The 8,216-nt window shown below is 40.7% G+C and overlaps 1 protein-coding gene across 8 annotated transcripts in view; it reads left to right on the top strand.

The window, feature by feature from the left end:
* Positions 1-309: 309 nt before the first annotated feature.
* Positions 310-8,216, top strand: part of LOC101416633 (zinc finger protein ZFP2-like) — a 61,708-nt gene continuing 53,801 nt past the window's right edge. For 2 of the 8 annotated variants that reach the window (XM_071212707.1, XM_071212711.1), the window contains exons 1-2: positions 605-1,126; positions 6,007-6,056. The gene's annotated coding sequence lies outside the window, so the exon portion shown is untranslated. Of the gene's footprint in view, positions 1,127-6,006; positions 6,057-8,216 lie in introns of all 8 variants that reach the window. The other 6 variants (XM_004451263.4, XM_071212709.1, XM_071212710.1 and 3 more) reach the window with 6 other exon arrangements.

Genomic DNA, 8,216 nt, shown 5'->3' with positions numbered 1-8,216 from the left:
AAGCATCCGAGCCCCAAAAGGAAAGGCAGGAGCAGGGGCAGGGCCGAGGCAGGCACTAGATCTAAGGGCGGCCCCACCACGGACTCCCAGGGAGCAGAGATGGGAAGAGAGCAGCCCTTTAACCCTAAGCACTGCCCCGGCCGCGGTCCGCGTCCAGCCGGGCTTGGGCCACAGCCCAGTACGTGTTCGAGCTAGAGAAAGTCCAAGCATCGAGGCGCAGGCACCGGCTCTGCCCCTCAGCCCGGGCCGGCGCCCGCGGAGCTCACGGGGGATCTGGGAGCCCAGCGCCCGCCCCTCGCTCGGGCAGGTCCCCGCGCAGGGGGCTCCAGCCAAGGGCAGCCGCCTCAGCGATCCCTTTGGCCTCGCAGTCGCTCGGCCTCCTCCCTCCGCAGCGGGAGGGAAGGAGCTGGGGCTGCTCGCTCAGCTCCTGAGCTTTCTCCGGGCAGGAGCACGTCGCCGGCTCCGTGGCGGGACGAGCAGCCGGGACAGCTAAAGGGCGGCAGACCCAGGACAGGCCCGGCGGCGTGAAGGCAGCGGGCGCCCCCAGGGTGCGGGAGGCTCAGCCCGGGAGGCGGCGGCGGCGGCGGCTGCGCCTGCGTGGGCCGCCTCCTCACCCACCCGAGAAGGGAGTTATTTATGTATCTTTCTAAACACTGGAGAAACGATTGCGTTTGATTTTCGGATGAAGTAATATAAATGTGACCTGACAGAATTTTTCAGATTAATGCTTCCATAAATTGTTAAGCTGCCTTTTGCCTATTATTTGGTTTCAGGAACTTGAGATGAAATGAGTAAATCAGTGAGGGAGTGTGGTTGCTTGAGCTCCTGCTTCCCATGTAGGAGGACCTGGGTTCAATCTCTGTCACTTCCTAAAAAGAAAAACAAATGAAATAAGTAAGTCCCATCGGGGAGCAGGTGCAGCTCAGTGGTTAAGGTCTGCTTCCCAGTGTGCGGTCCAGGGGTCAATCTCCTGTACAGCTTTAAAAAAAGGTCAGTGTCGGAGGAGTGACGTCATAAACAAAGCGACGGAAGCCACACCTGGAAAACAACTGCCCAGATTCTCTGGAGAGTGGAGGAGACTGGAGGAGGACTCCACAACTGCTGAAGTGAAGAAAGGAGAAAACACGTAAGAGACTTCCATCCAGGGCTTACGGGTCCTCTTCCCTTCCCTCTCAGCGGGTCCCGTGCAAAACTTGGGAGTTCTCCAGAGGCGGCAAGCAGCCCGGGTCCCTCTCACTGGGGAAACAGATTTTAGAGGCACTCACCGTAGTGAGTTAGATCCCCACGCACATCCACGTACTGAGACCCAGTGCTGAAAACAAGCTGCTGAGGAATGCTGGAAACAAGGGCCTCCATTTTAGGGGGTGGGGAGTGAAATCCGCAGCCGAACGCTGTGCACTCAATCCAGTTACTGTCGGTGTAATTCCTTCAAGGCAGAATAGACTTTTCTGAGATCCCGTCTTTCTGGAATGACCATGTCTGACTCTCAGAGGTAGAATAACCTAGGAGGGAAGAAACTTTTGACAGAAAAGCCTCACAGAGAAAAATGGAAAGGGAGGGTTGAACTGAATTGCTGCTAGACTGGAAAGTCCCAGGAATGAAAATTGTAAGGCAAATGGGGCACTGAGTGAGGAAGAGAATTTAAATCATAGGAACTGGGAACAAAAATCTGGACAAAAACCGAACAGATCAAGATTCCTGGAGAAGGAGGAGAGGAAACGACCTGGCAAGTTATGGCAGGTTGTTATGTATTAGGTTCTTGGGAAATGAGCACTTACATGAGGTAGAAACTAAGTAAAACTTCAGTTTTCTGTTGTAGGGCTTAGCCTGAAGGACTCCATCTAGGGCCTACTTAATTTGTTTAATAATTTCCCCCAGTTTGATCTGGCTCTTAGCCATTGAGAGTTGTAATCAAAATGTGAGGTGTGGAGCCCATTTTCAGTTACTGCCTAAGGCCTTGGAGTAGTACTGCAGATTGTATTCATTTTGGGCCCATAGATGGTCATGATTCCAGTTTTCTAATGATCATCATTTTTATGTCATCCAGACTTAAATCACTTGCTGGGGAAGTGATCCCAGATGTAAAGAAATCCCAAGTGGCTGGGCACACACATTCAAAACCTTGAGAGAAAGCAGTATAGCAGGGAGCCTATACTGAGTACTAGAGTGATGAAAGGCTGAACTGCCTACATCATAGTAAACTCCTACACCCAGGACCCATTTGACCCAACTGACATCAATGTGATTAAATCAGGGCCTCGAGAAAGACCTTACCTGTTTAAACCATGTGTTCTAGTTAATTATTTCATGCAGTTGTGTCTCAAGTTCTCCAGAAGTGTGGAACCAGGTACAAAAGGTGATGTTGGCAATGGCAAAAATGCCTCCTTGTTTCAGCTAATAAGTAACGTTTGGCAATGCTTTTGTCTAAAACAGGTTTAACTAATAAATCTAATGACTTTGTGCAGCTCTAGCTCTAGCAGTAGATTCAGTAATTTCTCCTCTTGTGATTGATAAATATCTAAGTCTGTTTTCATTTGTGTTAAACCCAAGCCAAGGTAGCAGCAATCTGACCAAAGAGGGAAACACAGAATCATTAACTCCCTGGGTAAATCCTGTTTTACTTGAGACTTTAGATTGAGGGGGGTAGATCAGTGAGAAGTTTCAGATTTATTATAAATTCCTAAGGGACTGTGAGGAGAAAAAATGCACATTGCCCAAACATTTATCAGCTATTAAGGTAGTTTACTGCATAGGCAAATATCTGATAAAATTTCCACAATAAAAGTATTGCCTGACAGAACAATGTAACTACAGTCAAGATGATGATGTTTATAAATTCATTACTAGGAATACTGTCATTTTGTCCTTTGTATCCAAGGGCCTGTGGTATTGCGAGTTCAGACGAAAAGCTGACCAAAGTCTGTGTTGTGAATCATTTGCAGATCTGGTACCTTAAACCTGAATGTGTGTTAAGGTAACTTGTAGTTTGTGGAAACATGTGGACTATTATAGTAAATTTTCCAAACTAGAAGATATCTTTATAATTCTCTCAACCAGTTGTATCTATAGTATGTATGATACTGAGCAAAAGCAAGTTCTTTCCTTCCAATACAGTTTAGCAACCAATTCTTGAGATACTGTAGTTCCAAGTGAGAAAGTTTATTTGCTAGGATAGCAAAGATATCATCAGTCTAGCAATGTCCCCCAAATCTGCCTCCTTGATTGTGAGGAGTTTAGGGTTTTAATGTATTCAAACCAGAGGGTAGAATGGCTACAATCACAATAGTAAATATACACAAGCTAGTTTTCAAATAACCATAAACAAGTGTAAGATTAGTTTAGGATAAACACCACAATAGTAAGTATACACAAGGGTGAGACTACCTTTGAAATAACCATAAACAAAGGTAAAGTCAGACTGGAATAACCATCAGGATAGTTAGTATACACAACGGTGAGCCCTGTTTACAAAAACCATAAAAAGTTAATTTGACCTAGACAGTTTCAGTAATTTCAGGTATTAGCTTTTGGCTATTCTATAATATACTGATAAAATAAGGAAAAGAGCATCTATATAATTGAATAATCATAAACTTTTATTCTTAAGTTTTGGTTACAAGGTTACAGGCCCAAGAAAGCTTAAAGCCAAGTAAAGAAGACTTAGGGTCTAGTATTCATATTTGATATGAATCTAAAGATGCTGTCTGATCCAAAGAGACTGAAGCATTTGGGATAAGAAAGAAATATGTTATGGGGTCACTTGCAGTGTGCATAGATAGGGTTTATGGTGACAATTCCAACAGTCTGTAAGCTTACCTTCCTTTCAAATGTCCTTGGAGAAGCAAGCAATGGCATTGTCTTTCCAGGCCAGTGCAGGGGCAAACCATAAGGCAATAGAAAGATTTTATGCATTGTAAGTGTTAGTAAGGTAGAGCCTATGTGGACTTGTTTTTGTTAGTACTTGATCTAGGAGTAAGTCATCTACTTTGTGACATTTTCAACTTCCCTTCCTGGCTTGTTTGATTTTTAAGTCTCCATAATTAGTCCAGGTCTGATGGAATTTTTTTTTAGTTGAGTAAAGTGAACCCATGGCAAAACACCCTGTAATTAAGTTGCATTACGGGAAGTTAGGAGTACCTGGCAGGGTTCCTTTTAATGAGGATATAGGGCTGTCATTTGTCTGTGTCATTTCCAGTTTACCCAGTATCCTGTCACAGATTATGATTAATGGAGTGTCTGTCATGTGGGACAGGAAAGGTGTCCTTTACTGTTTGAAGATAATCTTTGACATAATGCATTAAGGATTTGCAAATTGGGTCATGCCATGGTGTGACAATAAGTGATCAGTTCTCAGTTTATTCTCAGAAATACGTCTGCTAGGAACAATTTCATATGGGGAGAATGTGAGTTCTTTAAAAGGAATGCTATGAATAAAAAGAGGGCCAAAGGTAAAATTTTTGGCCAGGAAAGGCTAGATTCTTCAGTTATTTTAGACAGTATTAATTTAAGTTTATAATTACACCTATTTTATAAGTGTCTGTTTTTGCATGAAAATACACAAATGCATTTTTTAAAATATTTAGGCTCAGTCCTTTAAGCCTTTATCTTAATGACAGCAACAGTAGATAGGAGTAAATTGGTAGAAGATAATTTACTGGTCCAAAATTCTCAACTGGCATACCAGAAGAAGTGAGGAACCCTCTTTGCTTCCATAGTATGCTGAAATCACTATAGATCAGGGGTTTAAACCAGGGGAAAGATTTCAAGGGGTCTGTGAGATTGAATTGAAAATTTTAATTTAAAGACATGCCAGTGTTGAGTCTCCTAAAATTATCTGATGCTACCTTCTGAGAAGGGGTCTGTGGTTTTCACCTGACTAGCAAAGGGGTCCATGGAAAAAAAAAAAAAAACCCGCTATAGATGTTAACAGAATTTCCTTCTGATAGCAGGATTGGGTAGGAGCTCAAAGTTCTTGTGGAAGAATATTGTGCATGGCTATCTTATTTGATTAGTGTGTGGTATAGCCTGTTTGGAATATACCATTAACAATTCTAGCATAAGAAGATTAACAAAATAGAATGACATCTGTGTTGATCATAAGAACATTAATTTTGAAGTTAACAGTTTACAGTCATGAGGTATCCCCTGACTGAATAAAGATAGAAGAGTAGCAGGGTCAATAACGTCACAGAATTTTAGGTGAAGGTTAAGAGGTAAAGGATCAGTTAAGAAGTCAGTTTTCTGGAGGAATAATGTTAGGCCTGCTCAGAGTTAAGTTTGCTGAGGTTATAATTAATTTGGCAATTTCTGCTGAATCTATTCAGATTGTTCTACATATTCCTTTTCATCATTCTGTAAAAACATCATTTTACTGTTAGATAAGTCTATTTTCCATTCCCTTAAAAAAACACATCCTGCATACCTTACATATTTGTTAACAAAAATATCTTATAAACTGCCTTCAACCCAACATCCTTCAGAACTCAGTTTATATTCTTTGATCATCTTAAGGATCTAGTAGATATAATGCTAAATTAGTTTATTAGAACACTGCATAAATTTAAGAACACACCAAACTAGAGTAAAATTCTGTGCTTATATTCAACTTAGTATTGGTAATTCCAAAGACATAGTAATTTTTATTTAGTTAATATTCAGTCAATCTTATTTGCCTAGGGTTTACCTTATTATGTGAAATTTAATTTATTTTTAAAAATTTTTATTTCTATGTATTCTCTGTTTTCCCTGGAAATATTAGAAGCTTGTTTTCCTTAATCACTGGAACAATAGGAGTTTTCATTTATATGTAAATGCTTATTTATCTTTAAGCTAACCTGAATAGAGCTCTTTAAAGGAATTTCATAAGTTACTTTGGCAATACCATTCAGAGGTAGGAATGGTAGCTTATAGCTTGAATTAAAACTAATTTAGCTATTTTTCAGGCATAAAACATAGAAATAAAACAGAAATCCTCTGAGCTTATACTTTCCCTTTTGTCTTTTGCAGATAGTCCTGGATATTTCCCAAAATGAAACGGAAATTCCAGAATGTCTTTGGTGAGATTTTGCCATTTTCTTAGATTGATACAGATTCCAGCCACATAATTTTTTTCTGTTTTAGAGAAGCTTTAGATTATATAAGTATCACATAAAAATATAGGCGATTCCCATATGTTCCACTCCCTCCCCCTGAGACAGTTTCCCATATTAAAAACATCCTTCATTAGTGTGGTACATCAATTACAATTTATGGACACATACTGAAGCATTGCCATTAATTATAGATTATAGTATACAGTATAGTTTACACTCTGTCTCATACACACACACACACACACACACACACATATGTATAATGGCCTGTATATGCCATTGTAATGTCATTCAGAACAATTCCAATGTCCCAAAAAATGTCCCCATAGTACACCTATTCCTCCCTCTTCCTCCCCACAGAAACTCTGATGGCCACTGCCTCCACATCAATGCGAGAAGTTCTTCCATTGCTAGAATAATAAGTTTATAGTAGAAAAGTAGTAAGTCTATTTTAGTCTATTGTTCATTCCCCAGTCTTCAGCATTTTGGGATGGTGATGCCCACTCTGCCCCTAATTTAAAGGGCACTTAGGTCCTTTGGGTAGATGGATGGAACTATTTTGCTTGGAGTGACACTCTGTTTCTTGGGATGTTTGTTATTCACCATCATCACCTTGTTAGTTGTCTTGGGTTAGTCCAATGAAATTGAGAGTAGATTTTGTAAACCTACAGAGACTCAGGGCCAAACTGGCATGTGGACATGTGGACAGACCAAAGATTTAAGTGTCTTGGACATATACATATCAAGTATAATACTAAATATAGCTTCAAATAGAAGGGGTAAGAGAGCCATGTATAGGGAAACCACAGATGAGTCCAGCTCTGTCAAAATGGGGAGCATAAATTCCAAAGTAAAGCCCTGTGAGGGTGCAAAACTCCTGATCTGTCTCAGTGTCTATAGTGTCTGGATGTTTCTAGAGTCCTCAGGAGCCTCTATTTCAGACACTACTTACTGTGGCAATCAGTGAGATCCTGCTGAGATTTGCATAAACATAACCTCTGGAGTCACCTCCTGATTCATTTTGAAATCTCTTAGCCATAAAAACTCTTGTATTTACTATTTCCACCTTTGGTCAAGGTCTTTTTCCAGGTGCAGTCCTAGTTTGTGTTTGGTAATAATCCCTCAGTGCCAGGGAGGCTCATCCCCAGCAGTCATGTTCCATGTCAGGGAAATGGTAGTGTTTTTATATACTGAGATTGGCTTACAGAGATGCCACATTTGAGCAACAAGGAGGCCCTGAGGTGGTAACTCTTAGGCCACATATGCCAGGGTCCCAGAGTATAGAGAATCAAATTTTAGATAAGCATTAGGATCCCATCTTTATCATTTCACTTCAAACCTTGTGCACAGGGCAAGGAAACCAGCAGTAGCAGAAATGAAACAGGTCTGTACTAAAAGGCTAGGTATTTAGGCTAAAAAATTGAACTTTCTCATCACTAAGATTGACCCACTAACATTTAGACTGACAGCTAGTGAGATCAGAGAGATCAAACACAGGAAGAGTGGAACTCAGATCTGAGAGGGACTCATCAAAGAACTTGGAGATATTGGGGAGGAAAGAAAACACAAAGCATTCAGCAGTCTTATATTGTCTTTCTTATTGTCCCTAGAGTGGGGGCTTTTGGATCCTCTCCTCTTAGGCAAAATGGCCAAAAATTTTAAAAAAGGCCAAAGGAATTTGGTTTTATGGATCTCATATGTTTTTAAAGCAATTCATGAATGAGAGAACAAACAATCCCTAAAATGGAAGGAAGCTTGGAAGAATGAGCAAAAAGACTTGTGTAAAAAGGACGAGGTAGTCTTAATGAAAATAATCTTATGACTTGACACAGGATTGTTTTCCTTATTTGGCTTTCTCTTGACTTAGAAGAAATAAGTTACAGAAGAAAAGGAACTTTTGAGTTATGATTGGTTTTTCTCAGGATTCACGTTGTGGGATAGCAACAATTACAGGGACAGGAAAGCTTTAGTTTGTTGATCTGGTGCTTGGAATGAGGGACTTAGGCCTTTGAAACTTATGTATCGTCTCATAGGCTTTTATCACTTCTTGTTTCGATAAGAAAACTCCTAACTACTTTATCAAAAGAAATTAGAACAATTTCCACAATTATCCAGCAAAGCATA

Source organism: Dasypus novemcinctus, chromosome 29, assembly GCF_030445035.2.
Source record: "Dasypus novemcinctus isolate mDasNov1 chromosome 29, mDasNov1.1.hap2, whole genome shotgun sequence".
Classification (NCBI taxonomy): Eukaryota; Metazoa; Chordata; class Mammalia; order Cingulata; family Dasypodidae; genus Dasypus; species Dasypus novemcinctus.
The sequence above is the reverse complement of the archived record's forward strand: the minus strand, read 5'-3'. Positions and strand labels throughout refer to the sequence as shown.